The sequence below is a fragment of the Enhydra lutris genome, unplaced genomic scaffold (assembly GCF_002288905.1).
Source record: "Enhydra lutris kenyoni isolate GAN:26980312 unplaced genomic scaffold, ASM228890v2 scaffoldscaffold44, whole genome shotgun sequence".
NCBI classification, from domain to species: domain Eukaryota; kingdom Metazoa; phylum Chordata; class Mammalia; order Carnivora; family Mustelidae; genus Enhydra; species Enhydra lutris.
Window position 1 is genome coordinate 4,408,047 of NW_019154128.1, and position 26,527 is coordinate 4,434,573.

Consider the following 26,527-nt stretch of genomic DNA (forward strand, 5'->3'; position numbering starts at 1 on the left):
TCTGTAGTGCTGCAAAATAAACACTGTCCACTCTCCCCACCTTTATTTAACATAGTACTAGAAGCCCTAGCCACACCAATCAGACAACAAAAAGAAAGACATAGCATACAAATTGGTAGGAAGAGGTAAAACTGTCATTATTTGCAGAGGACATGATACTCTATATAGAAAATCATAAAGACTCCACCAAAAAAAAAAAAAAACCTACTAAAATGAATTCAGTAAAGTCGCAAGATACGAAATCAATTTACAAAAATCTGTTGCATTTCTAGACACTACTAATGAAGCAGCAGAAAGAGAAATTAAGAAGACAATCCCATTGACAATTGCACCAAAAATAATAAGATACCTAGAAATACACCTAACCAAAGAGGTAAATGACCTGGACTCTGAAAAGTATAAAACACTGATGGAAGAAATTGAAGACGACATAAAGAAATGGAAAGATAACCCACGCTCATGGGCTGGAAGAACAAATATTGTTAAAATGTCTCTACTACCCAAAGCAATCTAGAGATTTAATGAATGCTATTTTTGCTTTTCACCTTTATTTTGTAAAATGGAAAATCCTCTTCAGATTTCTTTCAGTTAATGAAAATGGACTAATGCCGGTCTTTTGTAAAAGTAGAGTGACGTACCACAAACTTGAAAGCAGGGGATTTTCTATGTACGATATGGTATTATTAACTATGGTCACTATGCTGTACATCTTCAGGACTTATTTTGGGTAGTTTTATAAAAGTGCATTCCGGGGCAAGCCCCAACCTCTGGGATCAGCACTTAGGGTGGGGTCCAGGGCATGTGCTTCCAGCCCAACCCAAGTGATTTGGTGAGATCTCCTGGCCCACATTATTCCTACAGTTCCTGTAGCAGATCTACAGTTTGCATTGCACTAGAGCTGACCCCCCAGTTCTTGGAAGGAGCAGCCTGAGAGTTATGGGAAGAGAAGCAAAATGGGAAGAGGGTGGTTCTGGAAACCAGGAGGGGGTAAAGTTCAATATTGGCTACGCTTTGATGACGATGCCTCTCCCCAGGAAGACATGATTGGCCAGAAGTGAGGCCTGGACACTGGGGTTTTTAACCCACCCCCACCCCGCCCGGGGTGATGTCTTGGGAGGCGGCCAGGAATGAGAATCCCTGTGATAGCAGATATCAAATAGGGTGAAAGTTTGGAACAAAACAATGGATTTGTCCTTAGGAAGCAGCACAGCCCCATGAGAGAGGGGACTCAGTTCAATGTGGAGAAGAGGGAATGTATTAACTAGATTTTCTTATTTTCTATATTCTGATGCTCTGACACCTGGCGCCTTGCCCACTACCCTGGGGAAGCTGCCCCTCCCAAGGCTGGCCAGTTCCTAGAGATACTAAACAACTCACTGGTAAATACACTCTTCAAATACAAATCACTCATTCAGAGCCCACCGCCCCTCCTTTATGGGGATCCCACACTCTGGGCTACTGTCCACTTGCTCTGATTACCTCAGCCACGTACTGGACAACCAGGAACAGCCCTTGTGTCCCAGAGCCCAATCCTAAGCCTGTCACCCTGTCTTTCCCATGTCTTCCCATGGAAACCACAGTAAAAGCTCTTGCCCAGTACTGTGTCCCTCTCCTTCTACCTCCTAGCTGACCCTGGTACTTTCCTAGGAGGTCTCCCTTGGTGCAGTGTGCCCTTCCTGTTGGGAACCGAGAGCAATAAACTATCTTTTCAATGGCAGTCATTTCTTCATCTGTTGGCCTCAACACACCTGATAATAAAAATACCCCTATATCTTAAAACAAGGAGTTGCAAGCTCGGTTCTCAGCACGGCCTTTGCCCCAGATACAAAATGAAGGGAGCATGACATCTGTCTCCTGTGGTTGTTGCGGGATCACTAAGCAGATGGCCATGATGGAGCTTTGGAAATTAGAACCAGAAAACATAAAGTGCATTTGTGACTTGACCATCAAAATTAACATTGCAATGGAAAAGATATAATATTAAGCATATCTTAATTTATGATAAGATAAATTATCTTATCATAAATAATATGATAAGATGGTAAAACGCACAACACATAAATGTTACCATCTTGCACATTTTTAAGTGTATAGTTCAGTAATGTTACTGACAAAACTAACACTCTGTACCCACCTCTCCATTCCCCTCCCCCTCAGCCTTTGACAGCCACCATTCTACTTTGTGTTTCTCTGAATCTGACTATTCTAGGTACTCCGTATAAGAACACTATTTTATTCCAATGCATATTTATGTTCTCGTAGGAGTGGGTTGGGTGGAAGAAACAAGCCTGAGAAGAAGATCGAGGGGCTCAGGATTTATTTATTTATTTATTTTAATTTCTTTTCAGTGTAACAGAATTCATTATTTATGCACCACACCCAGTGCTCCATGCAATACGTGCCCTCCATTATACCTACCACCAGGCTCCCCCAACCTCCAACCCCCCGCCCCTTCAAAACCGTCAGAGTGTTTTTCAGAGTCCATAGTCTCTCATGGTTCATCTTGCCCTCCAATTTCCCTCAACTGCCTTCTCCTCTCTGTCTCCCCAAGAAGAACTTAAACAATTAATGGAAACCAATGAGAATGAAGACACTTCGGTCCAAAACCTATGGGATACAGCAAAGGCAGTCCTAAGGAGGAAGTACATAGCCATCCAAGCCTCCCTCAAAAAAACTGAAAAATCCAGAATACACCAGCTGTCTATACATCTTAAAGAACTGGAGAATCAACAACAAATTAAGCCAACTCCACACACAAGAAGGGAAATAATCAAGATTAGAGCAGAGATCAATGAAATAGAAACTAGAGATACAGTAGAACTCATCATTGAAACCAGAAGCTGGCTTTTTGAAAGAATAAGATCGATAAACCATTGGCCAAACTAATCTAAAAGAGAAGAGAGAAGGCCCAAATTAATAAAATTATGAATGAAAAGGGAGAGATCACAACTAACACCAAAGAAATAGAAACAATCATCAGAAGTTATTATCAACAGTTATATGCCAATAAGTTAAGCAACCTGGATGAAATGGATGCATTCCTAGAAAACTATAAACTTCCAAAACTGAACCAGGAAGAAATTGGCAACCTGAATAGACCGATATCTAGTAATGAGATTGAAGCAGTGATCAAAATCCTCCCAAAAAACAAGAGCTCAGGACCTGATGGGTTCCCTGGGGAATTCTACCAAATTTTCAAAGAAGAAATAACACCTATTCTCCTGAAGCTGTTTCAAAAAATTGAAGCAGAAGGAAAACTTCCAGACTCTTTTTTATGAAGCCAGGATTACCCTCATCCCCAAATCAAAGACAAAGACCCCACCAAAAAGGAGAATTTCAGACCAATATCTCTGATGAATATGGATGCTAAGATTCTCAACAAGATCCTAGCAAATAGGATCCAACAGCACATTAAAAAGATTATCCACCATGACCAGGTGGGATTCATCCCTGGGTTGCAAGGACGGTTCAACATTTGCAAATCAATGTAATAGAACAAATCAATAAGAGAAGAGAGAAGAACCACATGGTCCTCTCAATTGATGCAGAAACAGCATTTGACAAAATCCAGCATCCGTTCCTAATTAAAACGCTTCAAAGTATAGGGATAGAGGGAACATTCCTGAACTTCATAAAATCTATCTATGAAAGACCCACAGCAAATATCATCCTCAATGGGAAAAAGCTCACAGCCTTCCCGTTGGGATCAGGAGCATGACAAGGATGCCCACTCTCATCACTCTTGTTCAACATAGAATTAGAAGTCCTAGCAACAGCAATCAGACAACAAAGAGAAATAAAAGGTATCCAAATTGGCAATGAAGAAGTCAAACTCTCTCTCTTCGCAGATGACATGGTACTTTATATGGAAAACCCAAAAGACTCCACCCCCAAACTACTAGAACTCATACAGCAATTCAGTAATGTGGCAGGATACAAAGTCAATGTACAGAAATCAGTGGCTTTCTTATACACTGACAATGAAAATACAGAAAGGGAAATTAGAGAATCGATTCCATTTACTATAGCACCAAGAACCATAAGATACCTGGGGTTCAGGATTTAAATCTGAATGACGCTGTGGCGCTATTGGCTAGAATTTTCCCCAGAGCCTGGATTGAGCCGGGTATTAGCATAGCTGACTGTCTCCTTTAACCCTTACCACAAACCCCCAGGTGGGAGTCATTTCTACTTAGAGAGATTGAATAACTTCCCTGTCCAGGGTGGCAGGGCTGATAAGTGGCTGAGTGGGTCTTTGAATGCCTCTCCAGTTAACATCCTGTTTCATCCCTGGGTGGAGGGACAGCTAGGTTGTCATGACCTCTTTTTTGCCAGCTCACTGGCATTGTGCACCGTAGCCACTCAGGAAATGCCTGCCTGCCTGGATCTCCAAGAGACAGTCCCTGGTGTGAACACTGCCACCAACCTACTGGGGTCCCCTTGAAACAAAGAGCTGAATTTGGAGAAATGCCTGCTAATGCTCGTCCAAGTTCTTGTTCTGGAGAAACCATGTATCCAGGGAGTCACACTTCAAAGAAACTGCATCAGAGCGATGGTAATTATTGCTTTGAAATTGACTACCAGCCATTGTGTTCAATATCATACATGGTCCCTCTGAGCATCTGGGACAATTTGCTCGTACTTGTTTAATTTACAAAACAAATATAACCTGTTGTCACCTTAAAAGAATTGACTTAGAAATTCCTCCTCTAGGAATTGATTCTTGGGAAACAATTATAGACATTTGCAAAGATTTAGCAACAAGGATGTTTACAGCAATAGTACTCATAAAGGGCAGAAGTGGGTTCTAAGTTCCGTGACAGTAAGGCGGTCAGAGGGGCAGGACCTGGAGTTAACCAGCTTGTGGGTTAAATATTAAATATTAACTCTACCATTCACAACTGTGGTGAAGTTGGATGAGCCCCGTGCCTTTGGTTTCCTCATCTGAAAATGGGCACAGTGAGATTCCCTGTCTTCCAGTGCTCTTGGCAGAACACCGCAGTGCCTAGAATATGGTGAGTGCAAGTCAGGCCAGTTTTTATTACTTCTGCTCCGCCTTATAACATCCCAAAACAGAATTGCATCAGGCATAAAAAAATCACACTGGACACTCATATTCAATGGCATGGAAAGAGAAAGATATTCATTAAATATCATGTGGGAAATGAAGGTTAAAGAATAGTTTATAGAGTTTGATCCTTCATTTATAAATGTGTGCATTAAAAGAAAGACCATTCGCAACGGTTCTCTCTGGCCACCTCCCTGCCTCTAGCGCCCACTTTCATAGCAGCCAGGGGCTCCTGGTAAAATGTAAGTCAGAACAAGTCACTTTTGTGCTTCAATTGTTCCACGGATTCCAAACTCACTCAGAAATGAGAGTGAAAGCCAAGTGTGTTACTGACCAACCTCCATCTCCAGCTTCCCTCTTATGTCAACATCTCCCTCTTTTCCCTCCTCTCTTCCTCTGCTCCTCCACATTGATTTCCTCACGGTGCTGCCAACAAATGGGCTATCCCCCTGCCTCGGGGCCTTTGCACTTGCCTTTCCTTCTATCTGAAAAACTCCTGCCCCTGCTATCCTCATGTCTCCTTCCCTCACTTTCTTCAAACATCACTTTGGCAATGATTCCTTCCCTGTCCATCATATCTACAATGTTAATAACCATCCCACTGATAGTTCATATCCAGTCTCCCTTCTAAGCTCTTATCACAAGAAGACAGGGAACCTGTCAATGTGGGTCACTGTTGTATCTCCAGCACCAACTCCAGTTTCTACAACTTTGTAGTGGTTCAGTTATTGTTCACTGAATTTTCCTTTTCTTCCATTGCTAATTTATATGCTTGATGCTTTCTGTGGGTGGCAAACCTTATTTTCTCTACTAAGAAAGGTCAGTTTGAAAAATGAGTAGCATTGTGCCTGTATGTGTCAGATTTGAACTCAAGAGACATAGATGTGTTGGGCAGGGATGGAAGACAAAGACTGTGAGATGGAGGGAGAGGGAGACCGACCAAACTTGCGATTTCGGGCCACTTCCTAGATGCAGCTAAGTCCTTTGCTAAATCAAGGGACTGGAATTGAATACTGCTTCTTATTCAAGAAAGCCAGCTCACTGATTTAAACCTAGAGCCAAAAATATTTCAATACCAGCCGCTCCAACTTCTAATAATTTTCAACATATTTTTATTGTTCAGGTTTCTAATAACATCAAAGACATGCCTTCTCCAGCATGAGGAACAAATTTAGTTCAAAAGCAGTCAAGATGGAAAACATTTGAAGTTACATGGCCCAGCCACAGGGGTGAGTCAGCCCCCAGGTTAATAATTCCATGTGGGCTGTCCCCACGTTCAGCTAGAAGAAGAGTTTCATTTGCTATAACGGAGGCTCAGTTCAGATTTCTTGAGATAATGTTTAACAATCAGCTCCAACACACAAACCTGGCGTGTGTTAACCTCATCTGAGTAGTATTATCCAAAGGTCTGGAGTGTATGGGAGATGATGGCTTGATTCTTACTTGGAGACAAAGATTATTCTAGAAAAGAAACAGGGAATGTCCCAGGATCTGTCTTTGCTTTCCTCATATATCTTCCCTAATAGATTGCCTTTCTTCCAAGATTTCAAACACCCTCAAGATACTACTCAGTCTCAATGCCACAAACCCAATCCAGCATTATTCCTTGAGCAACAAAGTCCATGGAAAAATCAACTGTTGGGTGTCTTATATCCAACATACCCAAACCAAAACTCAGTGCCCTACCCCCAAATGGGACTCTCCCCCATTGCTCAGTATCTCAACAACCAGTGCCATGGTTCCTCCAGTTACCAAACAGAATCCTGGAGTCCTCCTTGACTTCCTGTTCCCCACTTCATGCCACCAGCCAGTGTCTGTTCTCCATCTTAAGCATCTCAAAAATCATCCCATTTCTCTCAGCTCATATAGCCACTGCTTGCATTTGGGGTGTCCTCCTCTCTCAACCAGGTCATAACGATCAACCAGCCCTACGGTGCCCCTACCCTCCTCACTCCCACCACAGCCCACCCTCTGCTGCAGCCAGAGCATCATTCCACAAAGGAAGCTAGGCCAGCTGGCTTCTTGGCTTAAAGCTCATCCATGGTTTCCTACTAACCTTGGGGTAAAGTCCAAGGTCCCTATGATTATTTACAAGGGTGTGTGGAGACTCATTAGAAGATTGTAAAATCAATTTTGAGGGTCATAACCAGCACTGAAAGAAACAGAATAGAAATAGAGTACTTTGTTCATGGTAAGGGTAAGTGTTCTGTGAACATTGTTTCATACACAAATGTATCCTGAGTTATGACTTAAGTTGTATTTCTTGCTGTGTGTTGCAGTGAAGAATAGTTTGAAAAACACCAGTAGACAAGACCTGTCATGACCAACTCTCCAGATTTCCCTCTACCTTCTCCTTCTGCTTGCAACATTCTCTAGGTACACATAGTAGTCTCCCTGAAGTTCTTTGCTTGCCCTGCACCCCCTACATACCCGACCTTAGCTTTGCATGGCTAGTTATTACTTTCTGGATCTAAACTTAAATGTCCCTTATTCATGGAAGTCTTCCTTGATCCCTAGGCAGGGGGATACGTCACGGGCCTATGTCCCCACAAAACCCCATCTTTCCCCATTGTAGCACATTACACTGTAGTGCAATCCATCCCACTTTGTGTCTGGTTTCCTGCTGTTGACTCCATGAAAGTAAGAATTCCATCTATCTTTTCATTTCTGTGTCCCTGGCACACAGCAGAGTGCTCAACGTATAACAGGTTCTCAATGACTATGTGTAGAATAAACACACAAAGGAGCCCATTCATTAATTTCAGGGCCATCTATCAAAGGGCACTTGAGCCCCTCTGATGTCCAAGACCCAGTGGACATGTAGAAACAAGTATGGCAGCATTATTGTCTGGAATTCAAAGATAATACATCCCTGACATCAACAACATACTGTATCTCCCCTAGAGAATGGCTCACAACCAAGTTCATGAGTAAACCATCCTACAGGGTGCTTCTAGAGGAGGAAGGAAGATTCTTTTGTGCCCCAAGTAAAAAGCAGACCTCCTCCACCTCATGCTTCCAGCATGAAAATAATTTATTTTATATGAAAATTTTCTATGGAAATTATATTTTTATTCCATAAAATATTACATATGAAATAAATAGGAAACGCATGGTTTACTCTGAACCTTAATATTTTGGGGGCAATGACAAGCCAGACACGGGGGCTTTGCCAATCTTCTAATGCATCTACCCAAGGGAAAAAAAAAGTACACTATAAATATCAGTTATTCACACCTTATTAATTCATTAATTTACAGTCATTCCTTATTAATTCTTTCTGAAGTTAAATTGGTATTGAGCAGAAGGGGAAGAGACTACAGAATTCTATCCCCCAGGACTTGGAGTCTGAGAGCAGAGGCAGAGGAGGAAGAGAGCCTGGAAGGACATTCTCCAACTTCTGCCTCCATATAGTGGAGACAGAGGGCTTTGGGGTCAGCTGGGCCCAGTCCTGAGCCTCGCCCTGCCCTGCTGCCTAGGTCACCCTGGTCAAGGCACTTAATTTACCGAAGTCACATTTACTTACCAGTAAAGAGGGGCAATAAGGTCTATGCCCGATTCTGCCGGAAGAGAAAAGATAGAACTTTGAGGCTAACTGTAGTGTAGGTTCTCAATATGGTGCCCATAGCAAGTAAGGTGGCTGGGGAAGTACCCTTAATGATGATGAGACATGGCAAGTGGGCTCTCTAAAACAGACAGGGTGGTCTCCCAGATCCCCAGAAAGCTTCACCTAGTGGGGCCCTGGTAGGGGTGGGAAACTAGGATCAGGAAACTCTCACAAACCCGGGGAAAGGCATGGGTCAGAGCATCCGCCATTATAATGAAAAGTCACACTGCCCAGGACTAAGGAACTCAAGAGAACTTTTTAAAATCATTAAGCCATATGACATACTTTTTCATTGTTTCTTTTTCTTTTTCCTTTATGTGTATTGTGAGCTTCTGTGTCTGGTAATCATCCCCCCCCAGCAATAAAAGTTTTCTTCAGTGGCTGCATCAGTTTGAGGAAATAATTATGGAGTGAATAACTCATGCTTTATTATTCCCTGTCAGCCCTCCAGTCAAGTTGCTTATCTGATGTAAATGCGCCACGGGAGAGTCCCAGGATGGCGTGTTCTCCATTTCCTGCGGTGCTGGAAGCAGGGAAGGAAATGAGAGGGGAAGGCCGGGCCAGCTGGACCCAGGGAAATCAAATACTCATCGCCTTTGTTCAAAATAATTTTAGCCGATACCTTTGAGAAACCTAATATAAACCATGCAAGGGAGGCTTTGCATCTCTTCAGACATCTAATATAAAACATGCACAAAATCATCATCGGACTTTGAAAGAAAGGTGGTTTGTTTTCCTCAGAGAAGTCCGGAGGTCATATTTTTAGGGAGTTTCTATAAGAAATTTGTGAAAGTGAGAAAAGTGAGGGACCCACTTGGTCCTTCAAGTTTGAGGTGAGGATTGGTGTAAAGTGGGGCTGATTGTATTGGTGGGGGGTGGGGGAGTAGAATGAGTGGGTAGTAGGTCTTCCCTCCAGTTCACCAAAGTGGGTGTGATAGTGAATTTTGTGTGTCAGCTTGACTAGACCATCCCAGACTAGATATGGGTTGAACACTGTTTTAGATGTCCCTGTGATGGTATTTTTCAGATGAGATTGACGTTTAATCCAGTAGGCTTTGAGTAAAGCCGATTAGCCTCCAAAATGTGGGTGGGCTTTATCTAATCAGTTGAAGGCCGTAAGGGTAAAAGACTGACCTTCCTGAAGGAGAAGGCATTCTGCCTCCAGGCTGCCTTCAAACTTGAGCTGCAATATCAGCTCTTCCCTGGATCTCCAGCCTGCCATCATGCCCTGCAGAATTCAGACTTCTCAGCCCCGACAACTGTGTTAGCCAATTCCTTAAAGCAAATCCACCCCACCCCCACCCATGCATCCTATCAATACTGCTTCTCTGGAGAATCCTGATTAATACGGGAGATGAACAGTTACCCAATCCAGATATGAAGAAGGTAGTCAAAGTGAGGAAGGAGTCATCGAGGGGGCCCTGGTAATTATAGATCTCCCAGAATATTTGTTGATGAGGGCAAGTGGAGTTACGCTAACTTCTGAGTAGTGAAAGTCAAAAGAGATGCTTGTGTGCCCACCAAGCTGACGGCAAGCTGGTTCTGAAAGGCTCACGGTCTCACTTCTATGCCTTCACCCATTCATTCACAAAACAAAATCTGACTACAAGACACTCTCTGGGCACTTGGGATTCAGCAGTGAACAAAGCAAAGCCTGCCTTCCTCAAGCTTGCAGTCTAGGGGAAAGGAGACCATAAATAGGTAATTAAGGATAAGAAGAGAAATAAAGTAGAAGGATGGAGTTTGGTGGATTGCTTATCCTAAGGGTCTTCAATGTAGCAGACCCTGTGCTAGGACAATGAAATACTAGCCCTACCCTCAGGGAGGCTACAGTGTCCTGCCAGAGGCCAACTACTTAACAGGTAGTTAGAGCATTAGCTCTGTAAGACACGAGGCAGCATCCTGTGAGGCCAAGAACTCTCTGACACTTAGGAATTGTTCCCGGAGGAAGTGGTCTCTGAGCTTCCCCACAGCTGGACGCCTCTTCAGGCCTTCTCTTTAAGGAACATTAGTGCACCTGTGAAGCCCTCCCACATGGGCTCTGAGGGGCTCCATCTTGGCTCAGAATGCTTTCTGGACCCTGCTTCCTAAAGTATTTACCTATTGAGTTAATCTAGACCAGAAAGTGGCCTCCTTCCTGGATGTAGATTCACATAGGTCTGCATTGTTTGTTTCTAGTCAAGGTAAGAAACATGTTTGTCCTGTACAGAAAAGCCCAGGGGATGGGGAAGAGGGGAGAGTCTAAAACTGGGGTTCCAGCAAGGAGGGAAAATTGGGCTGGGTTTCCACCTGCAGAACCCAAGTAGTTCAACGACGGTGGTCTCTGTGGTCGCCACAGAAATCACCAGAGGGAAGAGTCTGGAGCTGGTTCTGCAGCAGGGGGACTCCTGAGCTAAACAGAAAGTGTTCTCTATTGCCAATGGCTTAATGGAAATAAGGGCTGCCTACACTGAGTGGAAAGCGATGGCCCTTCTCTGCCATTATTAACTGTTCCTGAAAGGTGAGGCTCCATCCAGCATTAGTAACATTTGTAATTGGTGTGTCTTCTTCAGAGTCCTTTCATTTTGCTCAAGTGCCTGATGGAAATGCCCTCTTAATTGCTAGAGTTACGGTGCTAATAAGGCACCTCTGTGTCTCACGCGAAAGGACTGTGGGGGAAGCCCAGCTGGACACACACTGAGCATTAGTAACACCTGCAAATGGAATTAATGATTGTACCCCGGCAAGAGCAGAGCCGGCAAGTGAGCAAAGAAGTGGCATTGTGAATATTTTATCTTCTGGACTAGACATTATTTGAGAGGAGGGGGTCATGTCTTTCTACATTTATATTCCTGCTACTGTAATTAGTAGAGAGATTTATATGTGAATAAGCAACATCAGTATTTATTAAATTGAAATGCATGATAGTGAGCTCTTAATTTTCCACATCGATGGCAGGAACATTTGTGGATAACATGAGTAGAAGTAATAACAGTAAAATAAACAATAACTACACCCTAAAGACCTAAACAGATGACCTGAAACCATAAAAGTCCTAAAAGAAGACAGGGGGAAATGTTCATGACATTGGACTGGGTAATGATTTCTTGGATTTGACACCAACAGCGGAGGCAAAAAAACCCAAACCAGACAAATAGGACTATATCAAACTTCAAAATCTCTGCACAGCAAAGGCTACAATCAACAGAGTGACAAGGCAATGAATGGAAAGAGAGAATATTTGCAAATCACTTATCTGACAAGGTTTTAATACCCAGAATATATGGAGAACTCCCACAACTCAACACAAAACAAAAATAATCAGATTAAAAAATGAGCAAAAGATTTGAATAGACAGTTCTCCAAAGAAATATATAAACAGCCAACAAGCTTATGGAAAAATGCACAAGATCACTAATCACCAGGGAAATGAGAATCAAAACTATAATGAGATATCATCTCACACTCATTAGGATGGCTATTATCAAAAACCAAACCCCAAACCAAATATAACAGGAAAAAACAAGTGGTGGTGAGAATATGGAAAATCCCTTGGACCCTTGAGCACTATTGGTAAATGGTGTGCTTGCAATGGGAATCAGGATGGAGGTGCGTCAAATAATTAAAAACAGAATTACCATGTGACCCAGCAATCCTCTATCTGGATACATATCCAAAAGACTTGAAAGTAAGATCTCAAAGAGCTATTTGCACAACCCGTGTTCACTGCACCATTACTCACAATAATCAAGAGATAAAAAACAACCCAAATGCCCTTCGATGGATTAATGGAGAAACAAAATGTGGTAATATACATACAATGGAATATTATTTAGCCTTGAAAGATGAGGAAATCCTTTCATAAGCTACAACATGGATGAACCTTGAGGATATCATCCTAACTGAAGTAAGCCATTCATAGTAAGACGAATACTGTATGATCCCACTTACATTAAGTATCTAAAACAAACTCGAAGAAACAAAGCAGAATGGTAGTTGCCAGAGGTAGGGTGGAAAGGGAAATAGAAAGTTGTTTGACGGGTATGGAATTTCAGTTTTACAAGATGAAAGAGTTCTAGAAATCTACTGCACAAAATGTGAATGGACTTACCATGGTCGAAATGCCAAAAAAAAAAAAAATGTGTAGGAGGACAAAGTTCAAGTTATGTGGTATTAGCACAATTAAAACTGGAAATATTTTACAATGAAAAAAAAATACTACCATTTGTTGGTTGCTATGTAGCAGGTGACCAATTAGGCTCCTTACCTACATTATTTCACATTAATCACAGTAATGCACCCTGCTGAGGTTGGGACTATTAGCTCGATTTGCAGAGGAAGTAGCTAAAGCTGAGAGGGTGAGCAAAGTGCCCAATGTCACATGCTTAGACTGAGTAATGGGCTCTACATGATCCCACTAATAAATGGCTGAGCTGGGTGAGACCTCACCTCAAGCCCATTCCTGTAACTAACGACTTAATTATGTGGCAGTCGGAGGAGCGGGGCTCAGGCACAGCTGTGATGCACGCTAGGTACCAGGGAAGGAGGCAGGCTTCTTTGTTTGCCAGGGAGGGATGAGTGACTGCTCTTGGGCACTTTGAGGAGTGCACATTAAAAATTTTTGACTTACAGTATCATATTAGTTTTAGATGTACACATAGCGCTTTAACACCTGTGGGGAGTATACATTTCAAAGTCAATGCAGAGGGTCTGGGGAAGGCTGGTGGAAACACCCCATTCCCCTGGTCCACTCAGCCTCCTTCTCTCCTACAATCTGTTTCCTCTTCTGATCCCATCACTTCCTGTGACCTCACTTCCTGTTTCCTGCTACCATTCAGGGGAAGTAAGGGGAACAAAACCTCCCCAGGCCACCTGTCAAACCTACGCTGCTGACTCTCTGTGCACAGACTATCCTCCCATGACCAGGGCTGACCTGTCCTCGGTTTTGAGGTCAACCCTTCCCTATAAGAGTACTACGCCCAGTGATTCTCCTTTCTGTCTCTTGCAATGCCCAGTTTCCTTCACTATTCAATCATTCCCACTTAAGCAAAACTGCTTTTTTTTTTTTAGGACCCCAGTGATCTCTGCAGAAAGGTGTTCCTAGCGTGTTCAATGGCCAAATGAATCATTTTAGCAATCCTCCTCTGTATCACACAATTATATTCAGTGATAATGACTGTTTTCTTGATTCATTCTCTAGTTTTAAAGCAATTAACAATTTAGGAAAAAAAATTCTATTGTAAAGCTTATCAAATTCAATATATTTGGTGACTGAAATCTGCACTTATCAAACCAAAATGATACACCTTGCAGTTTGTGTGCTATTATACTGTTATAAATGTTCAACACAAAAACTTCAGTTGGGCTCACAAAAATGACAGAATTGAAGTAATGCAAGGTCTGTTTAGGTAAGTATACATTTCTAAGTCAATGCAGATTTGTTTTGACAATCTCCCTGCCACTGTCTGAGCTCAGGGAGAACCTGGAGCCACTGCAGAAAAACTCCTTTTTAAAAGCAACAAAAAGCTCCCAAAAGCAGGTGCTTGATTTTGCTCACTTTCATCATGAAAAATGACCAGGAATGTGCCTGCTTGCTTGGCTAAAGATGTCCTACAAAGCTTTGGCCTGCAATGGCAAATGTGTGACACAGACTCTTTCCACCGTGCCCTTCTGAGATCTGGGTAGACGTCTCTATTCAGTCGTGGCCCCAGGTGTGGTCTCTGAGATGTCCACCACTGACCAGCAACTACCGTTGATTACTGGAGTTGGCATGTAAAATGACATTTATCTGCCATCTTTCATTTAAAAATATTCAGTGTACATATGTTGATCCCATGTTGAATTCTGAAGCTTAGTTTGTAATTTATCAGAAGGATCAAGAGACTTAGATGTGTTGATGTAATGGGAGATGGCAGCTCTGGAGCCCCTAATTGTGCCCCCCCCCCCCCAGTGATGGCTCACAGCACTGGGTTCCCCAGAGGCCCTGAGGGCAGCTCGAGACCCCTCATTCATCTCAACTCTGCAGAAGAGTACTCTCCCTGGAGTGCAAAATTCTCTACTTCTTCTAATTAATTGACTAGTTAATTAATTACTTTTTAAATTAAGAATCATCCAGCTTCACATGTCAACAAAATCTCCACTTCCAATTGTCATCTCTGCTTGGCTCTTTCAGAGACTTCTCTTACTCAACACGCCTAAACCAAAGCCGTGTTCTTCACTTCTAAACAAGGGCCTTTGCCTCTGGGTCTTGGCACATGGCCCCACCATCCACCCAATGCATGAGCCAGAGGACCTTGGGGGCAGGCTGGACACCATATTCCCTTCTAATTCATCACCAGTACCTGTTCATTTTATCCCCCAGTCTCATTTTGCTGCCCATTTCTCTCTAGACAACAATCATGGGGTGAATCATAATCTGAATTAGCATATTAAAGACCTGAGGAGTTCTGTACAGAAGAAACCTTCTAACTTGGTTAACTGAGGCTTTCCAAATCATATTTGACCCTGGAGAACTTGATATCTGCACCCCATCTCCCAAGACTGTTCTTTGGGAGACATCCCCTGACTTTTCTCTGGGGAGGCCCTATAGCATTTCCACTCTGTCCTGATCAGGAGTGAGGCCACCTACTGAAGCTATGTTGCTGGGCCTCAACATGCTTCCTTGGCTCCCTTTTCCTTCCCTTCCCTCATAGAAGGAATGAGGCCATTGAATCCATCGAGCATGGAGCATACTCTTACCACTTACCATGATGAATGTGAGCAACGTCAAGTGTTTGGAAGCTTCTTACTGTTTTTAACCAACAACATTTCAACAGAGGCACCAGGAAGTTCTCTTTAGGCTCCCAGAGAGCAGGCCTGAGCACTCTTCTAGACAGTATGAACAGCACCAACATGTGGCCAAAAAGAGACCACATGCTATTACAGGCTTCAGAATTCACCTATTGGACGATTTACTCAGATGCTTCTGCCTATGTTTCCTTTCCCTTCCTGCCTACATTGCTTTTTCTTATAGGGGCACATTTAATAAGGCCCACACCAACCCCCAGACCAGGGAGGTGGCCCGGCCATCAACCACATTCTCCATTATGCTGTGTGAAATTTTTGATGCTCCGATCTCCAAAAATCACTCACTTGTTCAGTGATTTTTTTTTTAAAGATTTTATTTATTTATTTGACAGAGATCACAAGTAGGCAGAGAGGCAGGCAGAGAGAGGGGGAAGCAGGCTCCCCGCGGAGCAGACAGCCCGATGCAGGACTAGATTCCAGGACCCTGGGATCATGACCCGAGCCAAAGGCAGAGGCTTTAACCCACTAAGCCACCCAGGCGCCCCTTGTTTGGTGATTTTTAACTAGCATGTTCATTTAGGTTTCTATTCACGCACAGGTTTATTTATTCAACTTATTGTGCTAGACACTGTTTTAGATGCTGGGGATTCAGTGGTGAATAATACCATCAAAACCCCTACATTCAGGGCAGGGAGATAGACTATAAACAGATAAATAACAGAAACTATGAAAACCAAGTCTGATGGTGGTAAGTGCTATGAAGAAAAATAAAGCAGGGCTGCAGGCTGATGTACGGCCTTTTGAATCGGGTCATTGTCTAGGAGGTTGTATAAATTGGTTGCTTGGGGTTGAACACGGTGAGTGTCTCATGAGGGAACCAGAAGCCCCTGTAGGTTGATGGGCCACACTCAGGTACCATGGAAATGCACCACTGTCTAGGATTGGCCTTTTAACAGGTAGCGGGCATTGGTAGTGGCCTCTTCTATCTCTTTTGTAAATAGGCATATGCACAAATGTGGGTCAGGACTCTTCCGTGTGCACAGAAAAAGAAACACGTGCTTTAAAAAAAATTCCTGTGTTAGCAGATAAGCTTAAATCATTGCCTGTGCCTAAAAATGTGCATGTTTTCTGAAATAAGCATTTCAAGAAATGTTTACTTCATCTTTGAGTTTAAATATAGAAAGTGATTCTTGGAGACTGGTTTTTTTCTAACTTTGGCTACAAGATGGCTTTGAGAGGGACACAGGAATGGAGAAGTGAATGACTCCTTTGCACACCCACTTCCAAGTAGGATCTGAGACTGCTGCGCGGATGTCCTCTGTACCAGCAAGGCCGGGAGCCAGGCTCCCTCCTGTCACCTGAGCTGTCTTCACAACCAAGTACTGCTTCCCTATACAGGCACTCACCACATCATAGATAAAATGTTGAGCTCCAGGAAAACATGGTTGGGCCGGTATATGGAGACCTTAGTAGCTTCTGTGTATGGAGATAGTGGGATGGTCAGACAAGAGGGATAGTTTGGTAAAATTGTTTAAATGCTAATGGATTTGAATTCGAACTATTCTCTATAGGTTCTACCTTCTTAGGGTAGATTTCTCTGACCATCCCAGACTCAACACCAGCTTCCTTCTCTAGAATCCCAGATGCTCTCTGTCCGGCTTCACTGATTTCACTCCCATAATGCCCTGCAATACACACTCCCCCCACTCAGTGGTGGTTGACCAAGTGGGTGGAGAACAGAACCTCTCCAGCCTCCCTTGGGACCATCTGGGGTCCAGTTACAAGGCAGAATCGAACTTATTAGATCTGGAGTGGGGCCCGAGACTGTGCACCTGGGAGTTACCAAGCTCCTAGGTGAAGCCTGTGTGGCGGGTCTGAGGGGGCAGAGTTTGAGGGCTGCTTGCAGACAGACAAACCTATGTTCAAATTCTGCTCTTCCCTTATGTGGCCTTAAGCTCTTTATAACTCAGGTTTTTTGTTTTCTTTTGTTTTCTTTTGTTTTTTGTTTTACTTAAAATGGGCATAGGCACCTGGTAAGTTTGTGGATAATGGCTATTACCCATGGTGTTGCGTATTCTTTTATGAGATGTCCGACAGGTGTGGCCACAAGAGAAGACAAAGAAAGGCGCAGGAAAACGTTTACTTCACTTACGTGTCCTAGAGACAGAAGACATGCCAATCAAGGTCACACAGAAAAGGCACCAGGGGGTCAGGAGGCAGAAGACAGGAGTGAAGGTTTGGGACACAGTCTTATTGGGGTTTCCACGGGAAGGACAAACAGGGCAGGGCGAATATCCTAGAATAGCCAGTTTGAATAATTTTGGCCAACTTTGGGCTCTGGGGGTGGTCTCTAGTTGCCTGACACCTGGCGCTGGGATGATTAAGGTGGAGACATGTGGCCTGCTAGGCTAGGTGGGGCCAGACAAAGGAGGTCTGGCTCCAGATTGGTTAGCTTGCTCAGCAAGGGCTCCCTCCTGCCTGGCCTTTTGCCGTCTCTAAGCATTGTCTAGCGCTAGAAGATGGTGGCTCTCTCCAGCCAGAAGGATCTTTGAAGATCCCAAAACATCATAATATAAATAGGAGGTAAAATATATACAATACAAACATAAATGGGACTTCTAGATCATGATTCCTCACAGCTTTCATTGCTTCCTTTCATCATGCTCATGCTACGGGCCAATCCGCCATCTTCCAACCCTCCACACAGGGCTCATTGGGGTGTCCGGCCGTCATGATGGCCATCCAGGTTGAGCATGCTGCCTGGCACGTAGCACTCCCTAAATGGTGGCTGCATTGCTCTGATTATTTCCCAAATCCATATAACTAACAGAAAAGAACCACTGTTACTTACCAGGCAAACTAATGAGGAGCTTTGTGTGCTGACTTTGAGGATGAAGCAGGATGTCCGCCACAATCTGTGTTTATTCTGAGCAGCATGAGCTGAACATCAGCATTCTGCCTCCTCACTTGAATCTTAACCCTGAGCCAATCCGTCAAGACCCTTCACCGAGATGAACAAATGATAATGATCTTGGTATGAGGCAGTTTAAACTTGCCTTGCTGTTGCTTATAAACCAACTCGCAACCCAAACTGAGGAGAAATCCCCACCTGTCAAGATATTTTTCTCAAAGTGCTCAAAAATAGAACCGTCATCTGACAAATTCTGGAACTAATTGCCTTACACATAGCAGGCTGCTCAATGTGACCGGCATTCTCCCCTCTGCTCAGTGGTTCCCAAGGAAACGAGGTTAATACATTCACGACTGACATTTGCCTTGTGAATCCCAGTTCACTGCAGTAGGCATACAGCGTGCAGGAAAAGTGCTGAGAACATCGTTTCATGCATGTCCCCCCTCTGCCTGAAGTGCAACGCATCACAACCAAAGATTAAACAAATGCTCAGTCAACCATCAAGAATTAATCAGCATCTACACTTGCCCCATACTTTAAATGCCTGCCTGGGTGTTCTGTTAATAAAATAGGGAGGCATTCAAAATCCCAAAGGGTAGTTAACCCTTTAGTTATGAGGAGTTAAATGTTCTTTTGGTGCATTTTGTAATTTGTTCTTTTTCTTCTATGGATCTGTGTCACTTTATTTAAAAAAAAAAAACAAACTATAAAATACCAGTTCCCAGGAAACTGTAAATATTAGTAAGATGAGCACTCTTGTATGTTACCTAGATGTTGTTTCACATTTATAATCAGGAACAACTGTAGTAATGACAACAAAATCCCTAAATTCATCCACATCTCTTCCAAAATCTGTCCTTCCTGACTTCTGGTTTCTGACATGGACAACACTATGGTTCAGGCCATCAACATGAAAACCTCAGAACTCTGGTTGAAGGTTACCTACTCTTTAACCTACAAGGCCACTTGATGGCACCACTAAGTTCCTTGAAAAAATCCCGTTTGTTCATTCCATTGCTACTTTGTTTCAATAGCCTTAATCACCACCTTCTTCCTCATTCTTGTCATTTCTAGGTCAACAGTTTTAAGACCTTGAAGATAACATTCCATCATCTCCTTGCTTCATTACAATCTGAGAAGTCAACCGAAAGTCCGATTCGTTTGTGTATAATCTATTTTTTTAAAAATCTCTTTCCCTGGGTGATTTTAAGATCTTTTTAATTTACTTTTTTAAGATAAGCTCTCTGCCCAATATGGGGCTTAAACTCATAGCCCCGAGATCAAGAGTCACAAGTCCCACCAACTGAGTCAGCCAGGTGCCCCAGTGATTTTAAGATCTTTTATCTATGGCATTTCTCTGTTACGATAGTTACAGATGTCTCTGTTTTTTTAAGGTTTATTTATTTTCAAGAGAGAGAGAGAGAGAGCCCACATGTGAGGTGGGGGGGTGGGGAAGAGGGAGAAGGAGAAAGAGAGAATCTCAAGTAGACTTCCCACTGAGCATGGAGCCCTGAGATCGTGACCTGAATCGAAATTGAGTCAGACACTCAACTGACTGAGCTACCCAGGTGCCCCCAAATGTCTTTTTAAATATGCTGCTTGACATTAGTTGGGCTTCCTGATACTGACAAGGAAGCTAATTTTCTCATCATTTGTAAAAATTCTCAAGCATTATGTCATCCAATGTTCCTTCTCTCTCATCCTTTTTTTCTTCCTTTTGCAACTTAGTTAGACATTTGAGAGGAGTTTTCTCTCTCCTTCTAAAAAGATTTTATTTATTTGAGAGAGAGAGCACGCTTGAGGAGGGGAAGGGGCAGAGGAACAAGCAGACTCCCGCTGATCATAAAGCCTGACACGGGGGCTTGATCTCGCAACCATGAGATCATGACCTGAGCCAAAATCAAGAGTTGGATGCTTAACCAACTGAGCCACCCAGGCACGCCTTCAAAGCAAGATCCTAAAGCAGAAGCCACACTGAAGTGACCAAAAGCCAACAATGAGACAACGTTTCAATATCTCAATTCCTCTGCTTTTTCACCATTCGTTCTAAGAAAAAGTTGTAGTACCAGGTTAACTTTACTAAAGCAAAGTTCATAAGTGGGCTGAAAACAGAATTAACCAACTTTGATTTAGTAAGTAGAATTCTACACCTGAATTTGAAAATATTAAGCCTGCTCTTATACATACATATGATATATATTTGATATATATAAGATATACAAATTCTATATATATTACTTTCCTCAAGTAATAACACCATGAATGGCAAGAGCCCTAAAATACAAATTCTCTGCAATTTAGCAAATGCAGGGACAATGCAAAGTCTAATATTAAACTTGAGACAGACTAAATACTGCATAATTAGCACACTTGAACCAAAGGCAGAAGAAAAACATGTAATTAAATCTGAATACTTTAGGAAGAAATAAAGATGGTCCAATAATAGCTAAATCAACCAGAATGAGAGCAATTATAAAAAGCAACCTCCGATTGATTTCCCCATTAAGATTTGAGACCAAATAGACCAAATTGGAAGAAAGAGGGGGAAATACACTTACTGATACAAAAAAATGGAGATGATGTCATTTCAAAGAGCAAATGGTTGCTTTTCCTGCAGCACCCTTGAAGGCCGAGTTCCCTTAAGGCTGGTAAGAGCAAATAAACAAAAATGCATGAAGTTCGGTTTACGTGTGTTCATTAAATAATTACCGTGAGCAAAACCCAAGGTTAAGAGCTCTGGGGACAAAGGCGTAAGGGGCCGGCGCACTTAAGAAACGTGGTGGCAGCCCCTTCAGTGAGAGAAAGGAAAGTGGAAACTAGAGCCGAATATGCGAGTTCCTCTGCATCACACAAGATCAGAGCTGTCTATGCTGTTGCTGAGACCGGGGCTCACGCAAGGACTGCTCAAAGGGCAATGAAAGGTGCTCCTGGTGGGAAACCTAGCCCAGCCCCCTTTTCAGTCTGCAGTTTCCCCCAAGCCCTTCCTTCCAATTCAGTCACTGTTAGACTAAAGTACAGAAACCCCTTAGCCTAAGGCACTTTAATTATGATCTTATTATTATTGTTTTTTTAGAGAGGCAGTGGCAGAGGCAGAGGGAAAGAGAACCTTAAGCAGGCTCCAAGCCCAGCATGGAGTCCAATGCAGGGCTCGATCCCAGGACACAGATCACGACCTGAGCCAAAATCAAGAGTTGGATGCTTCACCAACTGAGCCACCCAGGCGCCCTAATTATAATCTTATTTAAGTAGGCATAAATAGAGACGATGGAGTGAACGACTTTTGTGGCTCTTACACAGCCAGAAAACCCAAGCAAACTACAAATTCAATACAGACCAAATAATAAAATTTTAGAAAATCAAAGGAAGAGCAATAAGCTTTCTGCTCATGCCAGTGCCAGGCACAAAGGAGACACACGATGGGAATGTGTGGAATGAATGCTGGAGAGTGGTTTTATCATTATAGTGAGGCTTTTGAATGGATGTTATAAAGACATAGGAAAAGGGGGCAGCTGATGCTGTGATGGAGCGTCTCTGAACTCTTGTAGAGACAGCAGAACCCTTCCTTGGGAAGGAAGGGGAAGGTACTCAGCTGGGGTGGGGAGCAGTGTACCCCTGGCCGAGAAGCACCCCAGAGTCAGGGATATCTGCCAGTCTAGTTCTGTGGACCCCCTGCCCCGTGGATAGTGTGGCACGGAGTGGAAGCTGAACACGTGTCTTAGCCCCTCTGAGCTGCTATAAAAAATTACCGTGGACTGCTAACTTATGAACAACAGAGATTTCTTCCTCATGGTTCTGGAAGCTAGAAGTCTGAGATCAGGTCTCAGCATGGCTGGGCACTGAGAGTCCTCTTCTGGGTACCAGACTTTTCCTTCATCTTCATATAGTAGAAAGACAGGGAGAAAGCTATTGGGGTCTCTCTTTAGAAGATGACTCATCCCATCTGAGGGGATCCTCCTTCATGACCGAATCACCTCCCCAAGGCCCCATCTTCTGATACCATCACACGGGGGATTACAGTGTTCAATGGCTGTCCAAACACAGGGAGAAAAGAGGGGCATCCCTTACCCTGAAGAAGGGAATACCTTGAAGGCTGAGGTCATTTCAACCATCCACTGGTTTAGAAATTCTGCTTCTAACTCTTCTGGCCTTCTTGGCTTTCTTGTAACAGAGAAAACAGAAAAGGTAAACTCCCAGCAGTTCACCTGATTGCTGGGAAAAGAATGGTCGGGAGAAAGGAGAGTATTGGCTGTAGCTTCAGCAAGCTGTCCCAGAACCCGTTCTTAGCATCAATGAGCCCCACCCTTAAAGCCAGGCCCTACAAGGTTCAGGCAGGTGTTCTTGGAGGTGATGTACCTTCTGGAGCTGGAGGATGAGAAGAGAATGGGCAGAAGGGTTCTGTAACTGGGGCAGAGCCCTGTAGACCCTCAGTAGAGACCTCTCTAGCAACCTTCCCCCCTCACCTATGCACTCGTAATTCACAAAGCGTTATCAGGCGTTTTTATCTCTAGTAAATGTGCACTACCTCCACTTCCTTCAAAATCTTCTAAGGCTTCCCATTGTACTCAGAATAAACCTCCAGAGCCCAACTTCCTGCCATATTCAGCCCACCTCCCCTCACTTCTCAGCAGCTGCATGGCTCTATGTTTCTACCCCAGGGCCTTTGCACTGTGGCTCCATGCCTGGAATATTCTCCAGATGAAGCCGTGGTTCATTCATACACAGCTCTGTTCAAATGTCACTTCCACCGAACCCTTGGCAAAAATCACATCCCTGGGTGCTCTCTCTCTCCTATTCTGCTTTATTTTCCTCAAAGTACATCTCCTTAACCCTCTATCATACATTTGTTAGTTCTTCAACTTCTTCTCTGCACATGCACTGCAAGGGGTGGGCCTTCCTCTTTGAATTCCCACTGTTGTCCCTTGTGCCCAGAATGGTGCCGGCTGAAAGTGCGGGAATAAGAACTATGTATTGACTGACCAGATAAACATAGCTTCCCAGAGGTCAGCGCAGTCAATCTACCCCAGAGCATTTACCCAGAGCATTCTGCTTCTGCAGAAGTTGTTGACTTAGCTAAAGGAATGCACACATTCCTTCTTCACTATCGCTATTATAAAAATTAGCATTGAATAATAGCAGCCCTCCTTTGGAGGACTTAGCCCACGCCAGGCACTAGAAATGCCATTTGCATGACATTTGTTTTTCACAAACACCTTACTAAGGAGGTGTACTGTCTCTGGGAGAGAAGGGGACGCCGAAGTCTGGGGATCTTAATGACCTGCCATGGCGAAGCAGGTCTGTCTCAGGACTGTCCAGGTGGGTGGCTGGGGGAGCCGGGGATGTGCCGGCAGGCAGCCTGTTTCTTCAAGGAGGCTCTCCAGGAACCAGTAAATCTCGGATTGCCAGAAAGACTCCTGGCATTTTGGCTCTTCTCCAGTGTCTGCGCAGAAAAAAATAAGAGCATAATTACTTGCTTCCTCCTCTCTCTGCTAAGAGAGCCCCCAGAGGAAGGATGGCTGGCTTTCCAGGGAACCCACCAGGCTCTGGCGGTCCCTGTGATTCCCAGCCTGGGCGCATCCTAAGATTATCTGGGGAATTTAAACAATACAGATGCTCAGGCCCCGCCCCCTGACATTCTGTTCTGGTCAGCCTGGGGGTAGGTCAGGGCATTCTCATTTTTTTTTTTTTTTATAGAAAGTGCAACAATTATTTCCAATATGCAGGAGGGAACCACCAGAACCCCAGAGGAGGTAGGAGGGAGGGAAGACCGGAGGCAGGGGATGGATCCTTCATTTTTAACTAAAGATGGGATTAGAACTAGGGATTTTTCCTTTTGCCTCAGGCTCCAATATGACCCAGGACTGTTAATGATGCCATCTTTATTTAAACATTTTGCTATTTTGCTCATTGTGCATTTTTTACATTAATTAGGCTTTTTAAAAAAAGTTTTGCCTTAAAATATTATTTATGTTGATTCTTTTTATGGGGAGACCACCTTAAATTTTGCCATCTCACCCATGGGAAGGGAGTGGCCATTTACTGAGAGCCTGCCACCCCTGGGCACTTGGCAAGGGCTATGTACATTTCCCCTGAACAACTATTCCTTCATTCATTCCTTTGTTCATTTGCAACAACAGGTACTATTTAGTAGGAACTCCTTTGTCAGGTTCACTCTGGGTACTTTCGGACCATTTTGTTTAACCTTCTCAAGGGGGATAGCATCAGGCCATTCTGTAGATGCTCAGAGAGATTTGTTGAGTGACCCGCCATCCCCAGAAAAGGACGTAACTTAGACCTCTCCCTTGCCTTCTCAAGCTAGAAGTGTTTGTTATCTTAGCATAGCCCCTGCCCTTGACTTTAACATTACCTCTAATCATGATAGCCCTCCATAAAATGTGCCATTAGCTCCCTTTTACAGATGAGAAAATTGAGACTCCCCAAATCACACAAGTAATAAATGCCAGAGCAAGGGCCCTTGGTCTCCTTCTCCTGTGTTGGTCCACACCGCAGGCTGCCTTGCCTGGATCCCTTTGCTGGAACTCTACACTTTTTAAATATATCATTTTAATCCCGCCCGCTTCTGTTAGCCAGTCTCTGTCTCATCAAACATCATGAAGCACATCACCTTCACTTCCTCCTTCTCACCTCTGTTTCTCACATCACTTGCCTTGGTTCTGGAGTCAGCGCTAGGCCGGTGATGGGGAAATTGCATCACCTGGGAAATCAAGGGCCGTGGAGGCCTTTGGGAGAATTGGTGGAAACCGGAAGAAGCTTTCTGTCAGCAGCCAGGCCCAGGTTGGAGGGGCCACAGGAGACGCTTTCTGTCAGGGCAGCTGGTGCGCTGAGTCCCTAGAATTTTCTACGGAGACACCCCTTCTGCCTTCTCTGTCTGGCTCACCTGCGACAAAGCTCGGGACACTGGCTCCCACTAGCTCCACCTTCAAGGTACGATGATGACTGTCATCCTGAGCAAAGCCCGGGTTCCGTCCAAACGGGGCCACTAACAAAATGCTCCTTGTTTGAAGAGGGAGTAGAACAGAGGCAAGGCCCACATTTTGCCCATGGAATTTGCCGAAAGTGGTTTTGTAAAAGGAAACGATCCTCAGTGAGTTTTATTTTTCCAAGGGGAGGATGCTGTTACTAACGATGATTCTCCCTCAGGGAAGCTGTGGGTAGGACCAGCTTGGCCCAGCGACCTGAAGCCTCCTCACCAATGTCTCTTCTGCTAGCAGCAGACCTCGGGTTTGGTCCAGACGTACCTGGGCATCTGGGCAGGTGAGCTGGGCCCCGGTTTAGGGGGCATGGTCAGTGCGGTGTAAGGGGAGATGGCCGGAGCGCTTGTGGGAAAGAGACGGGCTCCCATATAAATGTCAAGTGCAGGAAGGGCGGGAACAAAGCTGTTTTGTGCCCTTGAGGCTCCAAGGGACTGAAAAACCAGACAGGCACTGAGGAGAAGAGGAATATGATGTCTTAGGGGACGCTCATAAGTGGCCATTCTTGCCCTGGATGGCGGATCTTTTGTTCCCTTAATTAATCAAGTGTCTTGATAGCTAAAACCACCTTTAACTTGCTTTTCTCTTCCTTGAAGCCAAACATACAAGTAATGGATGGGCCAGCACCAGCTGAAAAAGAAAGGCTAGAGCTCTAGTTAGCGATGTATGGACGGACGTTGCCGCCCGAAGGGGTCTCTGGTTCATCCAGCCCGACACCCTCATTTAACACATGAGGGACCTGGGGTCAAGGAGGCCGAATGCCTTGCACCGGTGCCCTGGCTGGGGAGCTGAAGAGCCAGGAGGAAGAACAACACTTTGAAGGGTCAGAGTGCAGACACGGCCCAAATCCAGTCCTGCAGCCCATTCCATTAGGTTTGTGCGTCAGCCAACCCCAGCACCCTGCACAGGACAGGAAAGACTTTGGGGACCTGTCTGTCTGAACTCACCCCTCCTCCACGCTCCCTTGTGGCCCTTAAACCACCCAGAGCCTTCTAGTCTTAGAGGGGAGCGCTCTAATGAATTAATTTTCCCTAGGGTGGTGGGGGCTGATCGAGTTACCACTTGCATTTTTTATGATGCTGGTGCAAAGCTCAGGATGAAAGGAGTAACTTTCCTACAGCAGAACTGCAGGAGATTTGTTTAGAATCCCCTCCTACCACGACATCAGGCCCTGCGTATTTGGTCCT